Source organism: Chelmon rostratus, chromosome 17 (genome assembly GCF_017976325.1).
Source record: "Chelmon rostratus isolate fCheRos1 chromosome 17, fCheRos1.pri, whole genome shotgun sequence".
In the NCBI taxonomy this organism is placed as follows: Eukaryota; Metazoa; Chordata; class Actinopteri; order Chaetodontiformes; family Chaetodontidae; genus Chelmon; species Chelmon rostratus.
This window is the reverse complement of record NC_055674.1, coordinates 20,637,728-20,655,006: the sequence shown is the minus strand read 5'-3', so window position 1 is coordinate 20,655,006 and position 17,279 is coordinate 20,637,728. Positions and strand designations below refer to the sequence as shown.

Here is a 17,279-nt window from a genome sequence, read left to right as displayed (position 1 = left end):
AAATGATTTCCAGCATCAATCCGGCCATCATCATTTTAGTGGCATGATCAGGGGAACCTTCTTTCAACAGCTGTCACTGGCTTGGTGTTAACCCTTTCAAAAAGGATTCAACCAGCTGGCGAACTGTCTCCCCTTTAATCTCCGGTATCTTCTCCATTGGTGATTCTGTTTTATCCATCAGAACTGGTTCTGTATCACCTTTTTTTTTTATTTAGCATTATTTTGAATGCATATTTTATTTCGCCAGATTAATTGAATTAGTTTATAGCTGCAGTAGTTTGTAGCAGCTTTAATTTACCCTCTGGGAACATTCCCAGATCAACAGTGGTTTCCCACCAGCCCGAGCTCTCTAAGAAGACGAGGAAAAGCTGGGCCAGAATTGGAAGAAACCTGGGGGAAGAGCAATTCTAAGAGAGGTCCTCCCCTCCACGGACGGTTGGCTGTTCTTTGGAAACCAGAGTCCCCTACTGTTCTGTGCCTGGTCCAAAAACGCATGGAAACAACCTCTGGAGCCACTTCATCCACCTGGGCCTGCTGTCCGTCTTCACCCGCACTCTATCTCCACCTGCACTCTCTAGTGGCACCCTGTCCACCATCACGGCTTTCTGGAGCTTGCTAAGCTCTGCCGCCCGGCTGTCCAGCACATGCTTGTACGAATCACAGAGCTCAGTGAGTGCGTTGTCCACGATCGTCTGGACCTGACTGACCTTGAGGCAAATCAGTTGCTCACCGGGCTGAATGCTGGAATCCTGCTCCTCCTGCTCCCTTGTGGATTGCGTGTTTGCCTCTTCCAGTTGGCGGCTCCGATCCATATTGACGGCAGATGCCAGTGCCAAACTTAAGACAGACTGCTGGGCCTCCTTCAACCGACAGGAGGGGTCTGCCTTCTTCCTCGCTGCCATCATTGAGTTAATGGCCCGCGCATAGCGGTTTTTAAGCGTCGTATCTGCCTTTATTAGCGCACGACAGCTTTCCACATCCTTTTGCTTCTTGGCGTTGGTCTTCTCCAGCTCCATCTTGAGAGCTTTGATTTCTCTCCTCAGCCCTTTTGAATTGTAGGTGTTCACTATCTGATCACCATGGAGCCGATCAAGGACCGCCAACAGGGTCTCAATTTTGGCTTTCAGTGGGCCTCTTTCACGTGGCTTACACCACATGAGGCTCATCTTGGTGAGCTGTATGTCCTGGTGGATGCTCGCCTCCCAGTCTTCGACATAGGCACGCACACCAGAGGCCAATGTTGCTGTGTTTGTGTTTGCCATTTGTCTTCTTTGTTGTGCTTCCTGATGGTGAGGTGTCACTTTAGATTTGTTTTCTGTCATAGATTCCATCATATGTTTTCTCACACTTGTCAAATGAAATGAGTAAATACGTTGAATAGTAATGGTATGTGTAGTCTGTATAAGTTCAGGTTTATTCATACATCTCAGCCCTTTGATAAGTGACGTCACAGAGGAACAAAGGAATCACAGCCCGACGTCAGGGATCAAAGGAATTCTGATCGCTGAGCCCCGCCCCCCGAGCGCGTCTTCAGCATAGCAACCGTTGCTAGGCACTGACTCTTTTGCCGGGTTTTCTATTGTAAATGCTGTTTCTATAATTCTAAACGAGGATACGATTTACAGAACATAAAAATGAAAAATCAACATTTGATATATGGTCTTTGTGCTTTTTAAATTCATTGTGTGGGTTTCAGTGTCCGCGTAACTTCCAATCATTCTATTTCCAATTCTGAAACGCAAAAAAACATGCATTTTTAGTTGTCCAATATATGTAGCAGATTTTAAAAGAAACACACAAGAGCCGTTTTCCTTAAAAATTGATTTATATGCACCAACGACTGTTAAAAGTGGTTAAATGGAGAAAAGGATAAATAGAAAAAAACGAGTTGTTGCACAGGGCTTCGTAGAAGGAGCCAATCAGTGAACCCCTGTGGGCTCACGTGATCATCCCCGCAGGGTCACGTCTGGTTTCCTCTTCCGGTTCTGCAGTCAAGTTTACCTCTGCTGCCTCATATGCTATGTGCTCCAAACCGCGAGTAAAACTGCTGCCATCCACGGGGTAAGACATGAAAATAATGTTCCAAACTGAGTTGTAGTAATTTTTGATGTTGAGCACTGGTTGACCGGTATACTGTTAACATTTCAACTTTGTAGAGCTCCGTGAGATCGGACGATTTCCGCCGACCTGGCGAGGGTAAATGGTGAAACTGCTCCTAGCTTGATAACTCGGTGAGTGAAAATGCCCTTGAACCTGTTTGGTTAACCTGGAAATCATTTTATATTCATGTATGACCTGTTTAGTTGTGTGTAAAGCAGCTAAAAGTCGCGTTATATAGCCATGAAAAAAAGGGTGCTAATGGTGCTATAGACGCCATAGACTGTGTGTTGTGATGCTAATGGCCATCGACTGAAGCAGAACCACTTAGCTCATTTGGTGTCATGTGCAAATTATCGTATTATTGTTCTTAATAACTGTTTACTTCAGAATATCTTTCTGAACTGTCGTTCACTACATGTGTTGGAAAAAAATAAGATGGTGGTGAGTCTATTGCTGTGTGTATGTGCTGTGGTAAATGCAGAGGTGAATGTTTGGTGCAGTTTCTCACTGTTAGCGGTGCAAGGGGAGACATATAAGCACAGTAGGCCTTAATGCCTTTAAATTACCATGAGTTTCTCTGAATTTAATGCAGTTTTCTACAAAAATGAGAGGGTACTATGCATTCTTTCTTTTGTTTTTGTAAAATGCTATTTTCTGTGTTAATTAGGACTGTTTCAGATCTTGAAACTGTTATTAATGTAGTTACAGTACTCAAATTTAATTATAAAATGCACTTGTATGTATTTATAGTTTCACAACTGTAAGTTAATATTTAAACTGAAGATTTTTGTTGTTCAACTGAAGCTTTTGAGAGCTTGATTTAATAAGGATTATTATTGATTGGTGATAATCAACATGTTATTTGGATCTCCTCTGACCTCTTTGTAGGTCAGGTTTTTTGTTTTGTTTTTTTCCCCTGTGACATCAGTAAATGACGTCCCATCCACATCCCACCGTCCAGTGGAGAGCTGCCAGCTGGGTTTTCGTGTGAAGTTTCAGAGATCCCGAGATACCCAGCGTGAGCTGGGTGGCGAGCCGCATCGAAACGACTGATACTGAACTCAGAGTGGAGAAGGATTCTTTCATTCCCCCTTCCTCACGGACTGTGTGGTTGGACAGAACAAACATACACTGATACACTTGACACGGAGCCGAAGGAAAAAAAGGGCCCCAACAGTAACTTTGGGACACAAAGGGTTTTATTTTGTTATTAGTTATTTTTCATTGAATGCCTTGCAACTATCTGTATTTTCATTGTGTTATTGGTTATTAATAACAAGTGGCCACACAAAAAACTCAAACCATTGTCTGTGTCTTTTAACTTCACCAACAACAAGGGCTCTAAGTAGCTTATAGTCTTCAATTACTGGTCCATGTCTTAGCATTGACTATTACTTACCTGTGCTGTTATAACATGGTAATAAGGGTTACATAAAGAACAAACGGAAACGTGTCTCCTGCCTTGAGTAAAGTGAACTGTGTGCCTTAAAGGTGAATTTGGTTGAAACTTCCTGGGGTGAAATCCCCCAGGTGGCTTAGTGTATAATCTGACTTTAGTGTATAATCTGACCAGAAACTCTTATACTTCATCACTTCATCACTTCTCGCCACATATGGATGAGAGAAATTACAAAGTTTTTGCCAGATTTGAGGAGTCAGACTGATTAATCACTGTGGACCCATGCAGCGGTCTTAACAAAATCTTGCTGTGAAGATAAATTTAAGTGCAAAGCTTCACAGTAAACTGGGTTTAAAATTATTTATACTTTGAATGTTTTATTATTTGGGTTTAAAGAGAGAACATGCAACATTGTTTGTGGTCTGTAATAAAGGTTAATAAAAAAGCACCACCACCATGCCTTGCTCCTTCAGATCATCGATAAGATATGAAATGTGCATTTCTTCAGATGGTTGGTGGATGGATGCAGACAGACAGACTTGATGAAGGAATAGCTGATGTCGGTTTTGGTGATGGTCACAGCCACAGGTGCTTTGTACAGCTATTTCAGAAACACTGGTTAAATTATAATTTCTTGGCCCTAGTATAATAGGCTGAAGCCATGAAACGGGAAAGGGAAACAAGAATATGGCTCCTTCGGCGTGAGACGCAAATAACATAACGTTTCATCAATTGTTGATTTTTTTTTACCCTGATAGTGCTGAGTGTATTCTGTGTCGTATTTACATCATGCTAGTGGTTCAGAACAATGCGTGTCAATTGTCAACTTAAAGCCAACATGGCTGTTAAAAATACTGGTATATTAGTTCAGCTTTTGTTTTTCCAGTTAATGAAGAGCCAGCAGTTTAAAGGTGACAGCTTTTTACAGCTGCTAAGAAGTATGATTTATAACTTGGGTTTTGAAAATCTACAGATGGACCAGTTTCTGTCAGCCTTGAGAGAAAGGGGACTTCCAGAGGAATGCCTGAAACAAATGGCAGAGGACATGGTAAACAACAAAAAGAATGAGTATATTTAAAGACATTGCATGCTGATATGATTATTCAGAAATACCTTTCACACACACTACTGAAATGGTCTCATACACACTACTGAGGTTTCAGTGTAACAGGAACATGTGCAAAGAATAATGAAGATAAGATCTTCCTTGAAGAAGATAAGCTCTCTATGTATATTCCACGATATGGAGACCGTGTTTTTGCCAAAAACTGAAAGGTTATTCTCAAGTGAATCGGAGGATACAGGGCAAAGGAAAAGAAAGTTAATCAGTACCTTAAGAGAGAAGATGAAACTTCAATCAGCCGCCTCAGTCACTGCAACCACCAGCAGTCAATCAAGGTTTGCACTCTGTGGAAACAGGAATGCTTTAAAAAAGACAAGGAAAGTTGAATTTGGTTGGTTGAACTACCAAGACACTGTGTATAAACAAGTCAGAAGGGCTACTGGGGGTGGAAAAGGAAAAATGATTGTAAATAAAGATGAGAGGGTATCCACTATAAGAAAGAGGAAAGACACTTTTTCCCTGGTGGCACATCAGTTGAAGGGAAATTAGAGGACTTTGACTGCATGCTTTCTGTCACTGTTTTGGGGGAACCCATTGAAGGCAGTGTCACGCTCCAAAATTTGATTGAGCAAACTCAACACAAGACCCTTAGAGTATACCTCTGCACAAAGGGAAACGAGTACAGTAATCCTGAGCTTTGTGATGAAGTTTCAGACATGCCCCATGTACCTGTCCCATACAGTGAACCTGGACCGCCTCCACATTCATCACGACCCTCATCCAGCCCACCGCTGGTCTGTCCTGTCAAAAAAGACCTCAGAATAGCAGAAGGCCTCTCTCTTGTAGCAGTCCCAATAGTACCTCAACACTCCAATCTGCTCCATCTTTTACAACATCAGACCAGCCTCTCACAGATGCATCAATTGATGATGTAGTTATTATAGGACACCGGACAAACAGGCATTACGAATGCGTTGATGGTCTCGCTAAGACTCACATACCCACCAATACAAGAAGAGCATCTTATAGTATTTGTGGAGGAAACAGAAGAAAATCTAGATGCACACTGGTCAGTAACCAGCGAACAACCGAGCACCGCACTTCACAATGAACAGAGTTCCAGCAGCACAGATTTCTTTGCAAATCCTGAAAATGTGGTGGAGGAAGAAGTCATTGTAATCCGCAAAGCACAGTGTCTCATGGACACGATTGAAGCATTTTCAAACGAAAACTTTCTTGATGCAAGTATTTCAATCAGACGTGTGCTTGAACGTGGAGAAGTTGAGGCTGGAGTTGGGAGTGAGATCATCAGGGACCGTCTGACCGATTTCTGGGATATTTTCTACACTACAAAGACCAGTGGAACCAGCTACAAGATCCCAAATTTGCACCACAAATTCAAAGAAAGAGAGTGGACCGCCGTTGCTTGCATATTGGCCTTTGAACGGCGGCGTTTTCAGTTCTTACCAGTCCAGCTTGCCCCTCCATTCCTTTCAGAGGCTCTGTCACTCGCCTGTTCAGACAGCAATCTACGCGCACACTGAAGTCTTTGATCATCTCCAAGCTGCTGATCCACTCCATCCACCGTTCTGATATCACCTGTGGCAATGGCTCATCCCATCCAAAGCCTGCCTGACAGAGCTCCTGTAGCAGCTGCTTGGCTGGAAGAATGAGAGGAGCAAGAAAGCCGAGTGGGTCAAAGATAGAGCTGACAACAGACAGTATGCCTCTGCATGTATGTGCTTAGCTTGTCTCTATGGGCCCTTTTCATGAATTGCGGCAGTCGAGGCTGCAGTTGAAGCTGAGGCCATGGTGGGGGCTGAGGCTGTGGCTGTAGTTGAGGCTGAGGCTGCGATGAGGCTGTCGCTGAGGCCGAGGCGGTGGCTGTGGTTGAAGCTGAGACAATGGCTGTTGAGGCCACGGTGGGGTCTGTAGCTGAGGCGGTGGCGGTTGAGACCATGGTGGGGGCTGAGGCTGCAGATCAGGCTGAGGTGGTGGCTGAGGCTGTTGCGGCAGATGAGGCTGTAGCTGAGGCCTTGGTGGGATCTGAGAATGAGGCTGCGGTGGCTGTGGAGGTTGAGATTGAGTGGCTTGCAGCTGGTTGAGTGGGATAAGGATGCCATGCAGCTGACTGAGTTAGGAGATGGGAAATGTTTGAGTCACCTCCATAGGGAAGACTGTGCACTTGCACTGATGTGTACTGCACCTGGTCAGTGCTAGTGGGCCTAGGGTGGGATGCAGGTCTGCTGGAATCTAGGTTAAGCAGGGGGAAATTAACATGAGCAGCACTTGCTTTGGGCTTGACTGAGGGGGTTTCATGAAAAGAAATTGAACTTTCCGAGTCTTCATCCAATTGTGCAGCTTGTGACGCTCCTTCACCCAGCACAGACATATGAGCTGTATCCAAATCGGACGGAATGGGACCGAAAGTATTCTTTTCAGCAGCCTTTAAGTAATTGATCTTTGCATTGGCGGCGTCCAATTCGACGCTAAGCTCCAGCGCCTCTCTTTGTTTGCGTAATATTTCCTCCTGCTCCTCAATTGCGTGTTTTTGCTGCAATTTAGACACTTTGCCCAATAAAGCTTCTCGATCTGCTTCTGCATTAATGCAAATCGTGTTGATGAATGCGATCTGCTGGACCTATGCGGATGCGCATCGAGAAAGTCGAGGTCCGCCTGGGCATTGTCAAGTTTCAATGGGGCGGATTTGTGCACTTCGGCAGAGGAAGTAACTTAAGCTAGGATTTTCAACACATGCAATCCATTCCGACACCTTATCAATAAAAGAAACAATATCCGCGAGTCTCGGCTGATACCATTTTTCCTCATCTTCCACGCGTGTACTTTCATCAAGCATGTCCGCGTAGGATGCGTGCATGCTTTGAATTCTTCCAAAAATTCGTCAAACTTAATCAGGTTTTGTTTAACTTCATCTAGAAAGTCTTTCTCTGTCATTAAATTATTCAAAATGTTAATTCTCCTGGTAATGTGAGACATTTTTCCTGATCCTGATCCTATGATCCTCCAGCGCGCAGTGGAAACTTTCTCCGTGATCCAAAGTTGTCACAGAAGTTGCAGTAGTCATTGACGAACTGTAATGGCAAAAACACGTTTTGGCTTTTCCTTTAGCCCAAGTCCTATCCGTTTTCCCATTAGATCAGGAGGCAGATTTCACAGTGTCAGACTCACACCCTCAATAATCAAACAAGATGAGTTGACTGGAATTGTTGCCGATTTTATTACAAATAAAAGAAAATACAAACAAAAGGATGCAATGAAAAAAGATAAAGTCTATTAAATAGCACAACTGCAAGACAATATTCAGCACAGGTGAGCAGCGTGCGTCGTAGGCGGGCGAGGTCAATGACTGTATCCTGCTGCCTTCCTTCCTCCAGTCATGCGCAATTGGCAACCATTGACCCGGTGGTGGTGGCACCATTTACCACCTATGGAGGATGCAATCTCACAAAATGCAGAAAACAACAAAATATGAGTGCAAGCAAAATAAACTTAAATGTGGCTCCTACATCACAACTTCCAACAACAGTTGACAAACACATGATCTTATTAATGCGCCCTCTGCTGATCTCATACTGTAACTACACCAACTTCCATTTCCTGGCTGCTTGGTTTATGTGGGTTACATGTACAAACTGTTTAAATACAGAAGTGCCTCATTCAAATCCATGTGATTGACTCTTTACATCTCACACTTCCTCCTGCTCTTGTTTTTTAGAGTCTTTTAGCCTCATTCAATCTGTTGGAGGGCCACACATTGTAAAGGTCACACCATAGGCCTGATTCTCTCATCTGGTGTCCCTCAAGTGCCAAAATTTTGTGGAAATGTTTGTAATGGACCATGAAGCTGTGTTTTTTCCACTACAGCTCTCTACTCCTAGTCCCCACCTGGAGCCCTGAAGAGACTCTGCAGAAAATCTGAACAACAACTGTGTGCTAAGGACACACTTGTTATTAACCTTTTACAAAATGCCATCTTTCCGGTGGTAGCTGCTGGTGGAGGTTGATTCTGGCTGTTCAAGGCTGTAGGTGGAGGTTGGAGCGGAGGCATGCTGTTGTGGATCTTGTATACCAGTGGTTGGCCTCCACGGCTGTAAATGGTTGCCAGGAGCACCAGGTTGACAGTGATGTTTTTCTTTGGCTAATTCTTTGGCTAAGTCTTTAGGTCGACCAGTCTCAGCCTCAGGATCCAAACATTCAGCTCATGGACCAGTGTCCTCCTGCAACAGCTAACAGTCACTGCCATCATACCATGCCACCATACCAGCTTCAGTCACAGTTTCTGCCATCCAAGCATGTACATTTACAGATTGTCCATAAAATTATACTCATATAATGACTTCAATAAATATACGGTGAAACAATATTAGATGTATCATTATGGTCAAAGTTTATCATCAGAAAACTTTGTGATCCATGGCAACATTTATTTATTTTTTTAGATATTTAGATATTTAGCAATACCACCTGTCTTTGTTGAAACTGTTTGAGTTCAAGTCATATTATACAGAGAAGTGTTTGTGTTATTTATCTCACCCTCATTGATAAAAATGACTCTGCTAAATATGCTTTTTAATAGATGACATGTCAGTTAGCAGTGGCAGCCACCTGTATGCTGTATATGTTGGTCATATGCCTGTTGGCTGGTTTCAACATGTGGCTGCTGTTCCCTTTGATATTTCAATAGAATCAGATCTTTACATGAAGTTTATATATATATATTTTATTTATTTTTTAGTTTTAATAGGTGCTGCAGGGGAGGCCAGTTAGGTGGATGTGCGCGCAGCCTCCATCACAGATGCTGCGGTTGGTGCCGTTGTCTTTTGCCTTTTCTTCTGTTTGCCCTGGAAACAAAAACAAACACACACTCCATCAGGTGTCAGCTGATGGAGACTCTTTGCAGCGACTGCGTTTCACGAGCTCTAGTGTAGTGATGTGTGTGTGATGTGTGAGCACGGTGTCCTGACGTAGTTATCACTGGTGGACCACGTAGGGTGTTGCTGGGCGTGGAGGAGTTGTTCTCTCTTGGCCTGCTCATGGTATCTGGCCTGCTCCTCCTTTGACAGTGATTTCCACTGTGGACAGACGACAACACAGTGTCAGTAAACACACACACACACACACACTGACACATAACTACAAACCCACATCAAAACATGTTCACAGACCCACAAATATGCACACAAACTATTTTTTACCAAACTTGGATGAAGTTTGTGACACTGAGTGTGTCGAACATACAGAAGCAGCACACTTACTCTCTGACCCAGGACTACGCTCACAGCTGCAGATCCTCTCCTCCTGACGTCGGCCTCGACATTGGGCCTCTGCTCCTTCATGAACAGCATGAAGGCGTTTGACGGCTTCTTGATGTACGGCCGGTCGTCCTCCTGCTGGCTTTCATGCTGTCTCTTGCTAAGGGACAAAAACAGAGTGAGAGCTCATGTTGCTGCTGTGGAAATGTGAAGATAATCAGAATAATACAAGACATGTGAAAAATGTAACCTTGTCTGTGCATTAACCCCATTAACAGACACTGATTCTAATTAGATTCATGCAGATCTATTTGGTAGACAAAGAACAGAGACCTGAAATCAAACAACAGCTGATAGAAATTAACTGTCCAAAGCAAACTTACTTTGAGCTGGAGGTGTCGGGTGAAGGAGCAGAGGCGGGAGGAGGGAAAACCTGTGGGAGCTCATACAGCGGCTCTCCGTTCCTAAACACACAAAGAGAGGCAGATAAAGTCATTCGACAGCTGAAAGAGTGTGTGTGACGATGCAAACAGGAGCTCAGCAGCTGTGCTCACTCATGTATGTGTGTGTTGCTTACAGGTGTCCAACACAGAGCAGGCCGAACCCGTCAGGGAGCCTCACCTGTAGTGCAGCATTATGCTGGAGACACGAACACACACAGAACAGGTTATTGGACGAGCTGCACTGGTGTCATCTGTCCACCAGGTGGCAGGATTTCCCCCTTATAAATTCTAACAACTGTTTAAATGAGCTGCTGTGACGCATGAGGACAATCTGCCACACGCAGGTAAATGACCAGAATATGTCTGAATGTTTCTGCTGAGGGTCACAGAGGTCAGGAGTGTGTTTTCATGTGAGCTGAGCTGTTGGTGAAGTAACATTCACCTGTGAGCTGTAGGTTTTACATTCAAATAAGTTTTGGGCCTTCAAAACTTTTGCACAAATAATCACTAACTATCCCAAACTTTGGTGGTGGAGGATGGACGTTGCTGTTATCACTGAATAATAAAGCAGGTTTTCTGGATGACAAACCGCTGTTGAAACGCTTGTATCAGAGCTGTTTCACAGCTGTTTCACTGATCTAATAATCCTGCAATTCAGTTTAATTTTCAGGTCGCTTGAGCTCAGCCTGACACCTGAAACCCTGACACACACGCACACACACACACGCACACACACACACACATGCACGCAAACACACAGTCTTATCTTAACATTTGCATATCCAGGCAAATAAATACAATTGATACAACTGAGCTTCAACAGAAAACAGCTTCAGCCTCTAGCTAAAGAGTTGTAAAATGTGCCATTTTTCTTATGGAGTTTTGAACTGCTTTTTTAAATTTCATTTTTAAGACATCAGAAAAATGAAAAATGACTTAAACGATCAATGATCAAAATCAAAATAGCTGCCAATTAATTTTCGATTTATCAATAAATGTCTATCATATCTATTATATTTTCAGGACAGTCACGTGACAGCTTCAGTGCACTGAGCTCTCCTGAATGATTGCTTTTGAATTATGGCTAATTGGCAGTTTCTAGTTCATTGATCAGCAGAGCCACACAGGAGTGAACAGCTCAACACACGTGACGGGACAACAAAGTGATCTTATGTTAAAATTACTCTGCACTGACATCAAGCATCCACCATCAACAAGCATCCGTATCAATAAGGGTATTGATCTACTCCTAGAGGCCTCACTTATACTCAGTATCTTACCTGTCCCTGCCTATAAACACCTGCCTGACCGTACAGGTGACCTGGCTGCTCCATGATGTTTGGGAACAGTGGTGGTCCGGAGCTCATGGTGGGAGCTGCCATTGATGGGTTTGGCTGCTCAACCACCTGAGGAGCTGCTCCCAGGGGGATGCACCCACCATAATCTCCACCCGGAGCCTCTGAAGGGTGGGTGTTGGTGGGCTCGGCAGGAACATAAGGAGGAGGCGGAGAGCTAGGCTTGTTGGCCATTAGGTCGTGGATGGCCGCCTGGTGAGTGGCCACCACCTCTCCCCACTCCATCTCCTCCACAGCACGGTCGATCTCTGCCCTGTTTTCCATCAGGACGTCTGGTTCTATCGCTGGTTACTGGACTCCTGTCACACACATTGACAGAAAGCTGCTTGTCAGACTCTTGACACTGTTGTGGGGAGTGTCATCATATATCACACCTCATATTATACTCATTTATGGATGTATGTTACTCTTTAACTCAAGATCGTTATGTGATGTAGTTACTTTGCAGATATGGATTTTACATGTATTTAACTTCTCAACAACACATAAAGTTGTTATAATTGGCTTCCACTGGACCAACTACAACATAAAATGCTGCTTCACACATCAACACAAATACTCCAATATTATACTTCTGTAATGATGTGACTCTGTGAAAGGAGCCAGTTCTACCTTTAACACTGCTTTTACATTTCTCTTCTTTCAGCCCAGTAAGGTTTGAAGGCAGCTGAACATCGACTTGTATAACAAAGTATTTCCATGTTGTGGTATTAGCATTTTTCCTTCAGTTCAGATCTGAACATCAGTGATGTTTCTATAGCAAGTTCAATTTCGAGGAAGGACTCCATTTTCTGCAGCTTTAGATTTTTTCACCACATTTCAGAGACACTGGACAGCTCTGGTAACAAGTTACTTCAAGACAGATTAAGGTTTTACATCAAAAGTCATGATTCATTTCTGAAATTTGAAGCCTTGTTACGGATGGAACAGCTCATTCATTTATAAGGACCGCATAAAGTGTAAAGTAATTATCCTCCTGGAGCAGCTCCAACATTTAAATGCTCCTTAAATGCATCATGATGAATAACCTGTGTAATAACCTGCTTTAACCATAAAGGATGTGTTCAGTTCTTCCATCAGTGTTGCCGCACTGAAGCTGCTGTGAGTCACCTGAGAGCGAGAGGATCCGTCCAGCCTTCACTGTGAGGAACCGTCTGCGCCTGCGTGTCAGAGCATGGAGGACTTACTGGAAAGGTTTTGTGGTGGTCCACTTCTGTAACTTCTCTCTGAACTCGGGAGGATTTCTCTGGAGTCACTGTGAAGACGGTGAAATGTGCTGGTGTGATGAAGCAGGTCTGCTAGTAAACTCAGTTTAAAACATCATAACACCGTGTGGCCTGTGATGCAGCCCATTCTGATTACGCTTGAAAGTATCACCATGCAACCAGTGACACCAATGACGGTGTCCCCATGTCCTTCTCCATCCGATGGAAAACAAGTGTCCGCTGGGACCAGCAGGAGCAAATATTCACACTAAATCGTCATCTTATTATTATTACAATAACTCTTCAGGCTCGAGGTGCAGCTCATTAAAGAAACTAAATGTTTAGAACACAGAAACGGATTAACGATGTCAACCACAATGAAACAGAGCGGAAGATAAAACATTTCAGTCAGATTTAACCTCAATTCTAAACCTCCAGATCTGCATCTATTTGCCTCCTTAAAAGTCAAACAGTTTTATCATCTGTGAACACAAGCACGAGCGACACCTGATGAATCCAGCAGGCGAGACAGTCGGGAGGAGAGGGTGGGATGGTGAGACTGTTTTATTCAGCGTGGGGGTCTCTTGCATCCGCGAGGGACTTGTTATACACATAGACTGGAGAGTTTGCATCACTCAGCACCTTCTGAGAAGGAGTCTGTTTGTGAGCTTGACTACAACAATATGCATTAGATAGTGGCAGACATTTCAGGCACACTGCAAGACTTCTCTGAGGCAGTCCACAGATCAGATCTGGAGAATAAAAACTACCGAAAATGAATAATATCCTCACTGAGAGATTGTTCTCTTGGCTTTGAAGCCAGAGAACTCGTCTCCAGTGAAGGGGTCTTCATCTTCATGTCCACTCAGTGGACGTCTCTGAGAGAGGCCTTCTGTCAAGTCTTCCGTCAAACACTGCAGTGTCAGCAGAGTGATGGTGTATATTTCAAATCACAACTTCCAAAAACAGTTGACAACCAAATGATCTTATCAATGCGCCCTCTGCTGATCTCATCCTGTAACTACACCAACGTCCATTTACTGGCTGCTTGGTTTATGTGGGTTACATGTACAAACTGTTTAAATACAGAAGTGCCTCATTCAAATCCATGTGATTGACTGTTTACATCTCACACTTCCTCCTGCTCTTGTTTTTTTAGAGTCTTTTAGCCTCATTCAATCTGGTAGAGGGGCCACACATTGTAAAGGTCACACCACAGGCCCGATTCTCTCATCTGGTGTCCCTCAAGTGCCAAAATTTTGTGGAAATGTTTTTAATGGACCATGAAGCTGTGTTTTTCCACTACAGCTCTCTACTCCTAGTCCCCACCTGGAGCCCTGAAGAGACTCTGCAGAAAACAACTGTGTGCTAAGGACACACTTGTTATTAACCTTTTACAAAATGCCATCTTTCCGGTGGTAGCTGCTGGTGGAGGTTGATTCTGGCTGTTCAAGGCTGTAGGTGGAGGTTGGAGCGGAGGCATGCTGTTGTGGATCTTGTATACCAGTGGTTGGCCTCCACGGCTGTAAATGGTTGCCAGGGGCACCAGGTGGACAGTGATGTTTTTCTGTTTTTCTTTGTCTAATTCTTTGGCTAACTCTTTAGGTCGACCAGTCTCAGCCCAACTTTCACAATCAGCCTCAGGATCCAAACATTCAGCATTCAACATTTATTTATTTTTCAAATATTTAGCAATACCACCTTTATCATTACTGGACATGGTGTACGGATGAGGAGACATGTTTTTGTAAAAGACAAATGGTCATCAGACTTTCTTAGTGTTTATTTACATTATTCTGTTCAGTCAGAATTCAAAACTAAAACTACACCATGTACTTACATCAGCATTCAGTCATACTTACAGTAAATCTGCCTTCCTCAGCTCCAACATGAGCTGTGAATAATGAGAAATGAAATGAGATACAGAACTGAGTGAACTATGAATGTTTTCACCTTCATCAGATCGTGCTGATGTTCCAGTGAGCAAGGCAACAAGCACTTCAATCACTTCCTTTAATAAGAGGTGGCGTGTCTTGGTGGAACTGTATTGTATGATCTTCATACTCATAACATGCATGCAGCACATGAATGGCATCCACATCACAACTCAGGATGTATGGCCATTATCACATAGGTGTCTCCATCTGCTGGACAGTCAATGCCATTACTCCATTGACTGTGATCTGTGGTGAGCTTTAATGCACATTACACAAGGAAATGCAAAACACAAGTATGTCAAAAAAGTGAAAAACAAATTAAGCTTCATTTGATCCAAGATTTAAATAACACAGGCAAACATTAAATTAATATAAGAAACCAAAAACATCAACTTTTAAACACATATATTAGAGCTGTATTAATCAATTATTGAATTAAACAATGTACCACTATGTAAAAGAGCTTTAAGCCTTTTTTATCACATTGTTTTACTTCATTGTTTTGGTTTTACAGCAGTGTGTTTCCAGCTGCAGGCAGGCATTTTAAGCATAAAAGCTTGGACAACCCCACCGTACACCATCTGCCCTGCACCAAACAAAGTTAGCGACTATAGCCGGTGAATATAGTCGAGCATTTAGCATCTAGACAGCCAGCTATTTTCTCTAGGTGTTGGTTAAGACCAAAACTGACATAAAAACTGGACTTAAATGCATGAGCACTAATGCTAATGTTGCTCTGTGTGTGCTGGATGTGTACGAAGGTTTTGTTTTCCTCGTTTGCAATGTAAAGTTTATAGGACAGTGACGTGCCGCTGTTGTGTTTTTAGCTCTTAATGCTGCCCCCATGTGGCCAAAAGTAAATAATTAGGTTTAACACACAAACTTATTTTCAATAGCTTCACCAGCTATTTAGCTGGTTAGCAACTAGCTGGCGAAGAAAGTCAGACGGCAGCTGAAGCTTAGTATTTTTCTCAAGAGGTGGCGGAGACTATTCAACCCATTCTCTTTCCCAGGTCGTCAAATATGAAGTCTGGTCACGCCCGTTTGTGTTTCATACCAACACACAAAGTACCGCTTAGCATCCGTATGGACAGGAACCTCCGTCACCTGTGTTTTGCCCATCTAACCACCCCGGCCTCCTCCCTATGCAGACTTTTTTGCTCTTTATACTCCGCATCCTTGCTTGGAGTGTCTAATATTGCCAAGGATGGGTTTACACTGGAGTTAGTTGAAAGCCCGGTGACAATGAGAACAATGTGGAATATGTTGTTTACATTCTTCAGATTGCAAGAAACACAACTTCAGATGAATGGTAATGTTGCTTTGTGTCTGCTGGATGTGAACATTTGCAAACACGTTAGCTATAAAGCTAACATGTCCCAGCTGTGTGTTCGTCAGGTTGTTCTCTCTGTCCCCCGGTACCCAAAAATAAGGCAACACAGCTAAGACTTGTTGCGTTTTCTCAGTTCTTAGTATCTGATCCTGTCAGGGTCACAGACATTTGAGGTTGACTGCAGAATGTTGAAATCAAAGCCAAATAATTAAGAGTAGGCCTATCAGCGATCAATCAAATGTACATAAATACTAGAAGGACCATTTAGGGACGACTGGATGAATTGATTTATCCAGAAATCACAGAAAAAACAACATGAAAAGAATAAAGGTCTAGAATGGAATTAAAGCCTATACATATATAATAAAGTTATCTATAACTTTCAATGATTAATCCAAGAGGAGACAGCAGAGTAGCAGGGTGATGGCCATATTGGACGAAGTGGACCTCCAGCCAGCAGAGCCGGAAACAATGGCCTTGTTGTAGCCCAGGGGGGCCAGTGGACAGGAGCTGCCAGTGCCATACTTCCCCCCCAGCATGGACACGCCCTCACTTGCCAGCAGGACGCCAGAGAAGGTGATGGTTTTGGAGACAGTGCTGGCCCAGGCACAACTCCCCTCTTTCTGCACTACCCACACCTGGTCACCTTTCTTGAGTTCCTCCATGAGGTAGCAGCTGTTGAGGGTTGAGGTACCACCATATACCTGGGGAACAGGAGCGGAGGACGGTATTTTTAGACCCTTTGTTCTGTTACTCAGCTTGGCTTCTGAATATCAAATGCATCTTTGTCGTCTCAGTAGATCCTCTTCACCTCTGCTGAAGCCAATGATCATTTTCATTTTAAATCTCAAGGATCAGTTTTTGACAAACATGTATGGTTTAGTTTAGTTTGTCTATCTTGTTTAAACTAGACTGGAGTGATCAGGTGTAGTCTAGTCTCCTAGTAAGTATTGTCTACCAGAATATAGCTGACCATCCTCAGATTCATTTTGTCATGTGTTCCATAGTCTTTTCGTGTTTAATTTAGTTAAGTCTAGTTAGGTTTCTTTTATGCCAATCTATCTTTTCTTTCTAGTCTAGTTTAGTCCTGTGTACCTGAGCATGACACAGCATCCTCTGGACCCCCTTGACCATGAAGTACCACCTGTTGTTGTGGTCTCCACGGCAGAGC

At 43.4% G+C, this 17,279-nt stretch overlaps 1 long non-coding RNA gene across 1 annotated transcript; it reads left to right on the top strand.

Moving 5' to 3' along the window:
• Positions 1 to 1,966: 1,966 nt before the first annotated feature.
• LOC121621309 lies at positions 1,967 to 3,947 on the top strand. The gene is made up of 3 exons (XR_006007624.1): positions 1,967 to 2,061; positions 2,157 to 2,231; positions 2,989 to 3,947. It is a non-coding gene; the product is annotated as an uncharacterized LOC121621309 (long non-coding RNA).
• Positions 3,948 to 17,279: the final 13,332 nt, after the last annotated feature.